We start from the raw sequence: 14293 nt of genomic DNA, 5'->3' as shown, positions 1-14293 counted from the left end.
TTAAATAAAACCCATTATTAATGGCTGAGGTCAGATATAATTTCTTTTTTCTTTCCTTTAAATTCCTTTAATTTGCTATTTAGCCCCCTTGTGGCTCAGCTGGTAAAGAATCCGCCTGCAATGGCGGAGACCTGACTTTGATCCTTGGCTTGGGAAGATCCTGTGGAGAAGGGAATGGCTACCCACTCCGGTATTCTGGCCTGGAGAATTCCATGGACTGTATAGTCCATGGGGTCGCAAAGAGACGGACACGGCTAAGCAAGTTTCACTGGTGCTCATCAGAAAGGAACTGCTTTTTCTATAAAACAAATATGCAACTCAATGAATCCTTGTAAAGTGAACAATCTTGAATCCTGTCTAGAGTGCAAAACATAACCAGAACCTCAGCAGCCCTGTATGTACTTCACTGGGGCACTTTTCATGCTGCACTAGCTGAAATTTGGCCTCTGTACACTGGCATACAGAGTTGAATCTCAGAGTTTTGGGTAAAGTAAAAAAAGAATAGCTTTATTGCTTTGCCAGGCAAAGGTGGGGGCCACAGCAGGCCAATGCCCTCAAAATTGTGTGTCCCAACCTGGAGGGTGGTAGTGAGGAGTTTTACAGTAAAGAGAAGAGCATATCACCTTGTAGACATTCTTCTGATTGGTTGGTGGTGAGGTAATTTGTAGTCAGCATCATCAACTTTCTGTTTCCAGCCAGCCTGGGGTCTACATGCTCATGTGTATACTCAGTCAGGTCCAAGTGAGGCAGAAAGACAATGGGAGCCCCCCCCCCCAACCCAGGGTAAAGCAGTTGGAGATTCATTCCCTGTGGACTGAAACTCCAAGACAAGAATAGCAGGACAAGTAAGGGAGAAGGCTGGGCCCTGGCTAGACCATGTATTTCTTGTTTGTAAAGCCAGGAGACCTCCCCAACCACACATGCACAGAAAAGGCTCCTGGAAGGCTAAAGGGGAGTTATGTAAAGGGGTGCTCCCTACCCATATGCCTTTTCAGTAAGATCCACCTTAGCTAAGAGACTCATGTACACACATGGGAGGATCCTGAGATATACCAAATATGGACTGTCAACCAGGCTATTGTAGCCACGTGTTCTGGGAAACAAACTCACTCAGAAGGACGATGCAGATAGTGGAGTACAGTTTATTACACTGGTGGGCCTAAGGCAGAGTCTCCTCTTAGCCAAGGACCCCAGCCAGTTTTTGTGAAAACCTTATATATGTGCCCAAACCCACCTCCCCAAATTCCCTGAAACTAGTATGAACAAAGGAAAGAAAAAAAAAAGATACATCAAAGTTAAACTGTGATTCATATGCCTTAAGCCTAGGTGGTTAACAGTAGACAATTATCAATAGGCCTGTGGTCATACCCCAATAAGCATAATAGAATATATGATTCTATTTGGTTACACAGATAATTAGGGTATTCTTTTAAGCTACGGAGAGTCTAGGTATGAGCCCTGCAGCTCTTCCTTCTGGGGACCTGGTTTTCCAGTCGGTGTGTCATTTCCACAGATACTGGGCATATAGCTCAAAGTCCACAGTCCGGCCCAAGATGGAGTCCTGCTTTCAAGAATGAGCCTGTTCTGTTTCCTCCTTCAAGGCAAATGATAATGACTGGCCAAAGGAAACCTGGGAGAAATACCCCATAAAAGTTGTGCCACGAGGGCACAACGCTGGGACTCTCCCTTTGAGCCCGCCCGTGTGTCTATCCACATTCACTGTACTCTTTTTCCTCTTAATAAATTCTATGCTTGTTGCATTACTTTTCCCCGTTGTGGGAATTCTTTTCTGAAAAGTCAGAAGGGTCAGGTCTAGTGTGTAGAATCTTGTGCTTTCACCGCACAACCCAGCCCAGTCTCCGGCTGGGAACCCAAGCCCTGATCCAAGCCGCTGAAGGCTGAGGCCATCCAAGATCACAACCATTTGCCACCCCACGGACTGCGGCCTTTCAGGCTGCTCTGTTCACAGAATATTCAGGGCAAGAATACTGGATTGGGTTGCCATTTCCTACTCCAACATGCTTATGGGGAGCATATGATTAACTTTTTCCACCTGGTGGCAGTTTCAGTATCTGCAAAACAGCTCAAAGATATTTTTGCCTATATCCCTTCAGAGTTAACCAGGACCCCAAGGCTGCAACACTGTTTCTTGATTGCTTCTTTCTAGTCTCAACAGGCCCTCTCTTTCCTGATTAGCAACTGTTTGAACCTGCCCTTTGGAACTCAGGGAAGGTCATGGAGGCTGAATGAAGCCTGTTTCCTACAAGCAAGAAAGGGTGGGCACAGAAAGACTTTTGTGCCCAGGAGCCCCACAGGGTACTGCTCCACTTTCATCTGCTACTCTATACTGCCGTACTGAATTATAAGGATTTTGAAGACACGTGTATTAGCCAAAATTCTTATGCTGGAAGTGATAAAGACCCTGATTAACCTAGCTTAAACAGAAGATGAAAACTGTACATAAAATCAAATGGTAGGACGTATGGAAATGGAACTGGACTTGGGGAGACCTGGGATGAAAGCGCTTACTTTCTCTCACTTCCTCCTCTCTCCTTGCTTTCTTCCTCTCTGGTTCTCTCTGTAGGAGAGCCTCATTATCTCAAGATGTTTCCCCCCAGAACCTCTTACTATATAGCCATGAGACCAGAAAAGAGATTCTCTTTCCTTAGCTTGAGTGAAAAAGAAAAACCTGGGGAAGGCCTATTGTTTGGCTCACCTGAGTTATAGGCCCACCCCTGGAGGTCAAGGCAGCGAGATCTGTTACCAGGAGGATCGGGCCAGAGAGAGTGTGGGTAACAGAAAACAACAGCTATGACAGAGAGACTGTTTCTTGTTCAGTGTCTCAAATGATCATTACATTCTCTGAAGAGGAGGCAAGTCTGCCTTTAATGTTGAAAGAATCCTATCATCCTGAGGAGAGGCAAAGAGGAGGAGCATGTTTAGCTTACAAATACCAGAGATGATTTTTGAGAATGGAAGAGCTACTGTTCCTCAGATTGTCCTGCAGGCCAGCTTTCTGAGACTCAGGTCTTTCTGCCTCAGCCCTAGTGGCATTTGGGCCCAGATAGTTCTTGTGAGGGGCTGTTCTGTGCATTGCAGAGTGTTTGGTAGCATCCCTAGCTCCATCCTCTAGATGCCAGTAGCATCCTCCTTCTGCAGTCATGAAAAACACTAACATCTCCAGACATTATGCCTCTGGGAGGCAAGATTGCCTTTGTTCTGGAAGAGAAGAGGTGTTAAGGGGAAAAAAAAGTCAGTAAAATGACAAGAGTTGATGTCCAAGTCATGAGTGGAAGCCGCATATACTGTGTCTGCAGCAAAAAGGCTGCCTCTTCTGTTACCAAAGATATGTCGGGTGAGTCATCGGAGCTCCTGGGTAAAATACATTTGAGACAACTTGAAGTGGGGCTGATGCTTTCTGTTAAGTGGCAGGCTGAAGCTGGAAAATATATTTTTGTTATTTTTGACAGCTGCACGACCTATTTTACCTTTAGGCTGATGTGACCTGGGAAACATTAGTAATGATTGAATGAAAGGATGAATTTAATGAATGAAGTTAATTTTTTTCTTAATGGCATGCTTAAAGTCATACATTGCTGCTGTGGGATTAGACTTTTCAAAGCATTAGGAATTTTCATCTGCATTATACTACTGTTAAGATGGTCTTGAACTTTCTGTGAAAATTGATCCCACACAGATAGTTCTAATATTAGAAACTAAAATTTTGATGTATCATCAAGTATTCCATTTAAATTCCACAATAGGTGGCCTAAACATAAGGGAGAAATTTTTCTAAACAGAGTTCCTGAGCTGTCCTCCTTGTCTTTAATAGGTTACTCTTCACTTTTTAAAGAATTTATATCACTGAAAAGAATTTTGCAGACTTCCCTCGTGGTCCAGTGGCTGAGATTTCACACTCCCAGTGCAGGGGGCCCAGGTTTGATCCCTGGTGGGGGAACTAGTTTCCACATGCCATAACTAAGAGTTTGTATGCTGAGACTAAGATACAACACAGCCAAATATATAAACATAAATTTAAAAAAGAACTTTCATTAATTTGCTTCAAAATAGCTTCAATCCCATCTGAAATATATTTTGAAGCAGTTAAAGGGTGGGAGAGTAGATAATAAAAGGAAATAAAAATTCTTTAGTTTTGTCTCTATTTAAAAGGTGGTAGTAATGGACAGTCATTGGTTTTGCTTGCCCGGCATCCCTTGCCTTTCTTGGAGGGTAAGAGAACTTCACTACTCCTTGCCTTTTGGGAACTACTTCTTTCCCATTCCATTCCATATGGTCAAATCCATCCCTCACCACTGCCTCTCCAATCACAAACCACATCATGATGGACTTAGGACCTAGACTGGCTTAATTAGACTCTCCTGGGAATTTGAATCTTGGCTAGAATGATATTATTTTGGGTTTCTGGTCTTTCAAAGCTTGGCTCTTTGGACTTTCCCTCTGGGCCCTTCTCTATTTGCTGAGTCACCAGTGCCCTTCCAATAAAGTGCATTCTTGCTTACGTGATTCAGAATCAGTGTCTGCCACTGAAAACAGAATTCAATGAACTGTGACTAATACAGGAGACTCGGAGCAAAATATTGCGATTGGTTTGTGACCATGGCCAAAAAGAAAAGGAGAAAGTCAGGAAAGAGTACAGAATCAGAGTTGAAGGAGAGAAATCTTGGGTCTTTGTTTACCAAGTGTTGGAAGTATAGGGGCAGTTTATATATGTTTGTGTTTCTTTGTGTTTTAGTCTTATATCCTTATCAGGCTTATATGCAGATAGAGTTATGTAGAGGGCTTCCCTGGTGACTCAGCTGGTAAAGAGTCTGCCTGCAATGCAGGAGACACAGGTTCTATCTCTTGGTTGGGAAGATCCCCGAAGGAGGAAATGGCAACCCACTCCAGCATTCTTGCCTGGACAATTCCATGGATAGAGAAGCCTGGTGGGAATCACAAAGAGTCAGACACAACTGAGTGACTAAGAGACACATAGTTATGTAGTTGCCAGGGTGGCCTGATTGATGTCAAGACTTCCTGACTGCTTGAGATTCACCCCTTTCCACCTGAGCCAGGAAAATGAAAAAAATATACTATTATGTATACATCTCTCTCCTTTCCTCCCACTCTTGCTCTGCTTTTATACAAGCTAGTTCATATTATTCCTATTGATCTTCAACTTGCTTTTTTACAGTTAGTAATACATCTTTGACATTAGTGTTTAAAGATCTACTTATTTTTTTAAATAACCACGTAGGGGGCAGGAGGAGAAGGGGACGACAGAGGCTGAGATGGCTGGATGGCATTACTGACTCGATGGACGTGAGTCTGAGTGAACTCTGGGAGTTGGTGATGGGCAGGGAGGCCTGGCATGCTGCAATTCATGGGGTCACAAAGAGTCGGACACAACTGAGTGACTGAACTGAACTGAACTGATCCTAATAATTTGACTCGTCTCCAAATGATGGATTCCAATTCTCTCCACCTGGCCCCCTCCCTCCCCTTATTTTTTTCTCTTTCCCTGTTTCTTTTGACTATCATGAACATTCTTTTACATAAAGTTTTGCATTAAAAATTAATTTTTATTGCTGTATAGTTGATTTACAATGTTGTGTTAGCTTCTGCTGTACAGCAAAGTGAATCAGTTATATATATATTCACTCCCATATAGGTCATTACAGAGTATTGAGTAGAGTTCCCTATGCTATACAGTAAGTTCTTATTATCTATTTTATATATGATAGTGTGTATATGTCAATCCCAATCTCCCAATTTATCCCCCTGACTTTTCCCCTTGATAACCATAAGTATGTTTTCTACATCTGTGACTCTTTCTGTTTTGTAAATGAGCTCATCTGTACAGTTCTTTTAGATTCCTCATATAAATGATATCATGTGATATTTTTCTCTCTCTGACTTCATTCAGTGCGACAATCTCTAGCTCCATCCATGTGGCTGCAAATGGCATTAGTTTGTTCCTTTTTATAGCCGATAATATTCCATTGTATATATGTACAACTTTTTCTTTATCCACTCCTCTGGACATTTATGTTGCTTCCATGTCCTAGCTATTGCAAACAGTGTTGCAATCAACACTGGAGTACATGTATCTTTTCAAATTATGGTTTTCTCCAGATATATGCTCAGGAGTGGGATTGTTGCATCATAACATAGTATGAGGTTATGTAACGATATCTCTATTTTTAGTTTTCTAGGAACTGTCAGGAGCCATGTTAGGCATTACTGACAAAATGGAGGCACAGCCCCAACTCTCCCTCTTTATCCCACAGGCATGGACCGGGGATGAAGGAGTTAGGCTTTGTGATTCTGACTTGTTTTTTCCTTTCCTTGGCTGAGTTGACTGAAAAGGAATATTAAGGTGCTTATTGTTCTTGAGAGGAGCATGAGAAGGCACAAAGTCTTTTGCAGCTGTGCTCAGAAAATAATTCATAAAGTTAGTCATTGACATTTGTTCAAGGACTTTTACAAAAGAGTGTTCCAGGGTGAGCACGTAGGCCGCAGCTTGAGGCCATGGGAGGGATTGCTATCTGAAGCCTATTTGTGAGGAAAGTGTTTATGGCAAAGGAGTTTGCTGAATTTAGGGCTTAGGAATAATTAAAATAGTTAGAAGCTAAAGATTTAAGGAATGTTGTAATGTTAGCATATTCTACTATAGCTTATAGAGATTAGGAATTTTAGAGATATTAATAGCTGCTGCTGCTGCAGCAGCTGCTAAGTCACTTCAGTCATGTCTGACTCTGTGTGACCCCATAGATGGCAGCCCACCAGGCTCCCCCTTCCCTGGGATTCTTCAGGCAAGAACACTGGAATGGGTTGCCATTTCCTTCTCCAATGCATGAAAGTGAAAAGTGAAAGTGAAGTCATTCAGTCATGTCCGACCCTCAGTGACCCCATGGACTGCAGCCCTCCAAGCTCCTCCATCCATGGGACTCTCCAGGCAGGGTACTGGAGTGGGGTGCCATTGCCTTCTCTGATTAATAGCCTAGGAGCCCTTTTTAAGAAATAGTGAGCTTAGGATACTATGGGCAAACAGGACTTAGAAAAGATAAGAAATAAACTGAAGAATGTGGTATACAGCCCAGACATTAGCATGAGTTACTATATATTCACAAGGACACATGAGAAGAAGTAGATAAGAGAATTCCTGAGGCAGGAACTCCTTTTGAGGGGCAACAATGATTTTTGGAAACAGCAAATCTGGGTCGGGGGAACTGAAAATATCAAATCTCTGACCTAATGCTTTTGTAAAAGTATAAAAGAGAATCTTAAACTTGAAATAAATAGACAGTCCAGGAAAACTGAAAGCCTGCCTCATTTTTCTTGCCAACACCGTCCATCTCTTCAGGTTGATTCCCTGGCTGCTGGAGCTGGACTCCAGCAAGGAATCTCCATAATGCCTAAGTCAATTTACTTTCCCACCAACAGTATAGAAGGCTTCCCTTTTCTCCACAACCTCTCCAGCACTTATTGTTTGTAGACAGGGAAGCCTGGTGGGTTACAGTCCATGGGGTTGCAAAGAGTTGGACGTGACAACAACTGAATACACACACACATTATTCTGCTGATGGTCTTTGTGACCAGTGTGAGGTGATACCCCATTATAGTTTTGATTTGCATTTCTCTAATAGTTCATGATGTTGAGCATCTTTTCATGCACTTTTTGGCCATCTGTATGTTTTCTTTGGAGAAATGTCTGCTTGGATCTTCCACCCAGTTTTTCATTTTTCAATAGAGCTAAGTCCTGGAGGAGGTCATGGAGAGGATGTAACCACTGGTTGGCTCATGAGATGGACTCAGGCAACCGAAGGCTCCTCATTGCCTCCCTCATTCTTGGAATGCATGTTCTGCCCATCTTTCCTACACTGGGGGCTGTACCAAGAACATAGCCTTGAAAGAATAAAGCATTGTTGAGATTGTCTGAATAACGTGTGTGATGGAACCCTGTTAAGGCCTCTATATAAACTTTGAAGGTTCTGGAGGGCAGGTGCAGAGATCTGCTCCTGTGTAAGTTCCTTTGCTTATTAAACCAGCCACCTCCCAATCTGGAGTGGTCTGCCTCTTTTTTCAGTCTCTCCTTGCCCTCCATGTATGAGGGGAGTTTGCAAACCAACAGAAACCCAAGGATAAATTCCTAGAAGTAGAATTGCTCTAACAAGAGGAATGTGCATTAAAAATATGTAAATACAGACATGTCATCATCCAAAGTGTTTGTATCCATGTGCATTCACATTCTTATTTACCCATATTCTAACACTGGATATTATAATCTTTTTACATCTTTGTTAATCTGATACATGAAAAAAATTCAATTTACTTTAAAAGTTGCATCCCCTAATAATGACCAAGAACCCCTTTTGTATTTTGTTTGTACTTACTTAGTAGAAAACTTAAAATATTCTGTCTTGTGGACAAGGACTATTTTATGTTCAGAACAGTAAATATTTTCTAAGCATCCATTATGTGTCTATTTGATTATACTGAATTAGGCTAAAAACAACATAAATAACAGTGTTTGGTACCAGATAATGTGGCAGAGAAGATAAATATCAAAAATATTAGTGGTGAAAGATTTTCCCATGGCATTATTAGTTTTGAGTGACACTAGCTCCCAATAAGTAGAATGAATTAGCTACAAAATATACCCAAAAGGTAACTGAATAAATTGAGGTGTTTTGTTAAGCTAGTTATTTTGTGTTTTCCGCTTGAGAACTACAGAGTATCAGCCAAAAAAAAAAATCAATTTTGGTTTAGGCATAATTTATAATGATCTGTTTTCCCTGGAAGAATAATTAGAAATTTGGCTCAGCCACTCCTTCATGTCACTACTGGTTTATGACAGAGAACCACGACAGAGGCATTAAGAATGAATGACACTGAGCTCCTCATTCACTATGGGACAAGGCAGCCGTGACAGGTGTTTGTTGTGGAGCTGAAACTTATGTCTCATATCACTAGACTGAAACAGGGTAAACATCTAATTATTGACAGCTGAAGCCCTACGCTGATCATTCTGTGAAATACATTTTAAGAGCTCAAAAATTTTTTTGCATAGCTTTTGTGAAGCATTGTTTTAAACTATTTTCTTAACAAAGAGAACGACCTTATGTTCAGTTCAGTTCAGTTGCTCAGTTGTGTCCGACTCTTTGCGAGACCATGAACCTCAGCACACCAGGCTTCCCTGCGCATCACCAACTCCTGGAGTCCACCCAAACCCATGTCCATTGAGTTGGTGATGCCATCCAACCATCTCATCCTCTGTCGTCCCCTTCTCCTCCTGCCCTCAATCTTTCCCAGTATCAGGGTCTTTTCAAATGAGTCAGCTCTTTGCATCAGGTGGCCAAAGTACTGGAGTTTCAGCTTCAACATCGGTCCTTCCAATGAACACCCAGGGCTGATCTCCTTTAGGATGGATTGGTTGGATCTCCTTGCAGTCCAAGGGACTCCCAAGAGTCTTCTCCAACACCACAGTTCAAAAGCATCAATTCTTCAGCACTCAGCTCTCTTCACAGTCCAACTCTCACATCCATACACGACCACTGGAAAAACCATAGCCTTGACTAGACAGACCTTTGCTGGCAAAGTAATGTCTCTGCTTTTTAATATGCTGTCTAGGTTGGTCATAACTTTTCTTCCAAGGAGTAAGCGTCTTTTAATTTCATGGCTGCAATCAGTGCCCAAGGGAGAAACAGCGCCTAAAATCTATTTGCTCTGGTAACAGAATATATTGGAAAACACACTTGGGTTGAATTTTTACGGCTGTTTAACAAAATGCCAAGTCTTATTTCAGAGAAATAAAATACTTTTTACATTAGAAAACTCTAGTTTAAATCAGTCTAAAGGAGGCATTTAGGAGAAAATTCCCTCTCTGAACTAAACATTTTAATAGACAATATACATTTTCTTCTTTAAACTTCAATATCTATGCATCAACAATATTTACTGAGCCCCCAATATATGACAGGCATTCTGCTAGCTTATATGAATACAAGACATACTAGGCTTGAGCAGTAAGAAACCCTTCTATAGTCACACAGGTGGTGAGTTGGTGACATATTTTTTCTCTGTAAATACAGTTATAGTCTTTGCTTTTCTATTTGTTTTAAAATAAATAGCTTCTATTTATTCCAGTGAAGGACATGGAAGCCTGGCAGGCTGCAGTCCATGGGGTTGCAAAGAGTCAGACACAACTTAGCAAGCTAGTGACTGAACAATTCTATAAACAAACAGATAATCTAATTATTATACTATAGATGAGTTTAAGTTTTAAGCACATTCAAAATACTTTATTAATGTTAAGGGAGTGTTATATTTATTGACACTAAGTCATTGTCAGTATTTTGGGTTCAAGCATGGTTCAACATTTGAACTTCTGGTATAAAATAACACTTAATGGAAAATATAAAACTGCTTATGAAAAGTTCTAGAAAATGACACTGCACCTAACATTGTAATCAGTTTGTCATTCTTCTCCCTCTGCCCATCTTGGTGTCCAGGACTGCTAGACAAGTAGGACTGAGGATCTAAAGTCCAAATTTCAAGACCAATGCAATGAAGCACTGAATGTCCAGAGAGGCTACAAGGGAGTGAGTGTGGATTGAAAGCGAAAAAAAAAAAAATTGCTGAACGAATGATTTGAGACTAATGAGAATGTCAGGAACACCTCAAATAGATCAGGGCACTGTTTCCTAGCCCAACAGTGGAAGAACCTGCAAGCAAAGAGACTCAACTGTGAAATTCCATCTTCTTAAAAGTTAAATCCTGATCTTCTACTGCCGGGAGCCAGTGTGAGGAATCCTGCCTGTGGCAAACGTCATGAGGAAGGAAGCCTGACATACGCAAAGGCGTGATCTGGCTTCAGGGGTTCCCCCTGGATTTTCCTGAGCATCTACCCCCCAAAACCAGAGTCTGCCTGCCTTATTGTACTGTGCTTTCCACTCTTCTGACATTAACAGGGGCTGTCCCCCACCACCTTTCTCTGGAAAAAGTTAACTTAGAGCTCCAGTTAGTCTCCTGCATATGAAAAGAATGTTTCAGCTCAAATCCCTCTGATAGCTCTCTAACTTGCCTGACAGGTTTAACTACACTTGTGAATTGTTCATGGCCCCCCAACCATGAGAGGCACGAAGCTTAAAGCATCTTAAAGATATAGAGCCTTTTCTAAAAGCTAAAAGTTATATTGGTGATGGGTTTCATTGTTGAGTCAATGACTGCTGCCAGGCCTCCATATTCTTTATCTTTTAGGCACCTGAAGGATATTAGTTAATGTAATTGGGATATAGATATAGGAATATAGTAGTTTTGATGTTAGCAACACTAGACTTTTGAGTTAATTAATTTTCTCTTTGCTATAAATCACTGTACTCCTCTTTCTTTGTTATAAATTGTTGTGTCCTTGCTATGTAAGAATGTAACTTTATTTAGTGCTTTCTGAGAGTGGCACCAGACTTTGGGAAGAACAATACTATTAAGACAAATAAGTTTTCTGGTTGACAGACCCTTATCAGAAAAGGGCCGTAAAATGTTAATTGGCCTTCTGGCCAGAAGATGATGTAAACCCCCTAAGATTTGTGTATACAGCTAGGTATGCAGAGTAAAAGCCTGGTCTCAATAATAGTCAGGGTTGCTGATGCTGCATAACTTTGTATTATCCATTGATCTCTATGTACAACCAAAAGTATAAAAAGCCTTTCTGGACAATAAAGGATGGACCAATTTCTCAGACCAGCTTCTCGAACTGGTTTCTTGGAAATCTGGCTTGCCCTGTGTTGACTTTCTCTCTCTCTTTCTCCCTCTCCCTCCCTCTCCTTCCCTCTCCTTTTCAGGCTGAATTCCCATCTGGAGGGCGGAGGCTCACCACATCTACTTACTTGCCCTGGCTTCTAAGACCCACACAAGAGGGAGCCCAAGGCAGGGCACCCTCTGTTATTCAAGCGGGTGCCGGGGGCCTAACGTAAATGGTACAAACCTCTTGTCTCGAGGTTTTATTAGCTCTCCATGTAAACGAAGTTATTCAGCCTCTTTTCTCCACTAAATTTTCCTAATACTATTTTTTTCCTATACTATTTTTTTCTAATCTTATATTTTTAATTAAATAATTCTTTTCTAAGACGCCAATTCCATCTCCCCTTTGGATTAGCCTGGATCCACCGGGGCTGCACCCCGGTATTCTACAAAACACAGTTTACCTCAATGTAGAGTTTCGTTCCACTGTTACATGCATGCATGGTTAAGTCGCTCAGTTGCTCCTCTGTGGGGATTCTCCAAGCAAGAATACTGGAGTGGGATGCCATGTTCTCCCCCAGGGTATCTTCCCAACCCAGAGGTCAAACCTGTGTTTCTGACATCTCCTGTATTGGCAAGCAGGTTCTTTACCACAGTACCTCCTGGGAAGCACCCATTTCACTGTTAACTGGCTGTGTAACTCCACACTGGATACAATTTTTTCAGTTCCAAAGTGTAACACGTAATATTTTACCTATCAAAATCATTCACTTTGCTTCTAAGCATGTTTTATACAAATGACATGAATGACCCACAAGTGACACCACAAGTCGCCACAATGTCACCACAAGTGACACCAGAGTGGGCCAGGCCCCAGAAGTTAACGGTGGTATTCTGGGGATGCTGTGTGTTTACAGGTTTGATGCTGGGTTAGCTGCAACCAAATAGTCTTCCTCATTCCTCAGGTTCAGGGCTTCCATCCAACCCTGGGATCCCCTGTCATTTCTTAAGGTTACTGGAAAGCCCTTTTCGACAGTACCATTAAGTGTATTATTCTAAGGAGGGCTGAGATATAGGTTCTGCAAAGTGGCCACTAGGAAAATGGGAAATTTGAACTTTACAAGTTAGTTGGGTCAGGGGTATGATCACTCACCTAGAGCCAGACATCCTGGAAGGTGAAGTCAAGTGAGCCTTAGAAAACATCACTACGAACAAAGCTAGTGGAGGTGATGGAATTCCAATTGAGTTATTTCATATCCTGGAAGATGATGCTGTGAGAGTGCTGCACTCAATATGGCAGCAAATTTGGAAAACTCAGCAGTGGCCACAGGACTGGAAAAGGTCAGTTTTCATTCCAATCCCAAAGAAAGGCAATGCCAAAGAATGCTCAAACTACTGCACAATTGCACTCATCTCACACGCTAGCAAAGTAATGCTTAAAATTCTCCAAGCCAGGCTTCAGCAATATGTGAACTGTTAACTTCCAGATGTTCAAGCTGGATTTAGAAAAGGCAGAGGAACCAGAGATCAAATTGCCAACATCCACTGGCTCATCGAAAAAGCAAGAGTTCCAGAAAAACATCTATTTCTGCTTTATTGACTATGCCAAAGCCTTTGACTGTGTGGATCACAATATACTATGGAAAATTCTGAAAGAGATGGGAATACCAGACCACCTGACCTGTCTCTTGAGAAACCTAAATGCAGGTCAGGAAGCAACAGTTAGAACTGGACATGGAACAGCAGACTGGTTCCAAATAGGAAAAGGAGTATGTCAAGGCTGTATATTGTTACCCTGCTTATTTATCTTATATGCAGAGTACACCATGAGAAATACTGGACTGGAGGAAGCACAAGCTGGAATCAAGATTGCCAGGAGAAATATCAATAACCTCAGATATGCAGATGACACCACCCTTATGGCAGAAAGTGAATAACTAAAGAGCCTCTTGATGAAAGTGAAAAAGAAGAGTGAAAAAGTTGGCTTAAGGCTCAACATTCAGAAAACGAAGATCATGGCATCCGGTCCCATCACTTCATGGGAAATAGATGGGGAAACAGTAGAAACAGTGGCAGACTTTATCTTTTGGGCTCCAAAATCACTTCAGATGGTGACTGCAGCCATGAAATTAAAAGACGCTTACTCCTTCGAAGGAAAGTTATGACCAAGCTAGATAGCATATTGAAAAGCAGAGACATTACTTTGCCAACAAAGGTCCATCTAGTCAAGGCTATTGTTTTTCCAGCAGTTATGTATGGATGCGAGAGTTGGACTGTGAAGAAGGCTGAGCGCCTAGGAATTGATGCTTTTGAACTGTGGTGTTGGACAAGACTCTTGAGAGTCCCTTGGACTGCAAGGAGATCCAACCAGTCCATTCTAGAGGAGATCAGCCCTGGGTATTCTTTGGAAGGAATGATGCTGAAGCTGAAACTCCAGTACTTTGGCCACCTCATGCGAAGAGTTGACTCACCGGAAAAGACCCTGATGCTGGGAGGCTTTGGGGGCAGGAGGAGAAGGGGACGACCCAGGATGAGATGGCTGGATGGCACC

This window comes from Capra hircus, chromosome 9 (assembly GCF_001704415.2).
Source record: "Capra hircus breed San Clemente chromosome 9, ASM170441v1, whole genome shotgun sequence".
In the NCBI taxonomy this organism is placed as follows: Eukaryota; Metazoa; Chordata; class Mammalia; order Artiodactyla; family Bovidae; genus Capra; species Capra hircus.
This window is presented reverse-complemented; position numbering follows the sequence as displayed.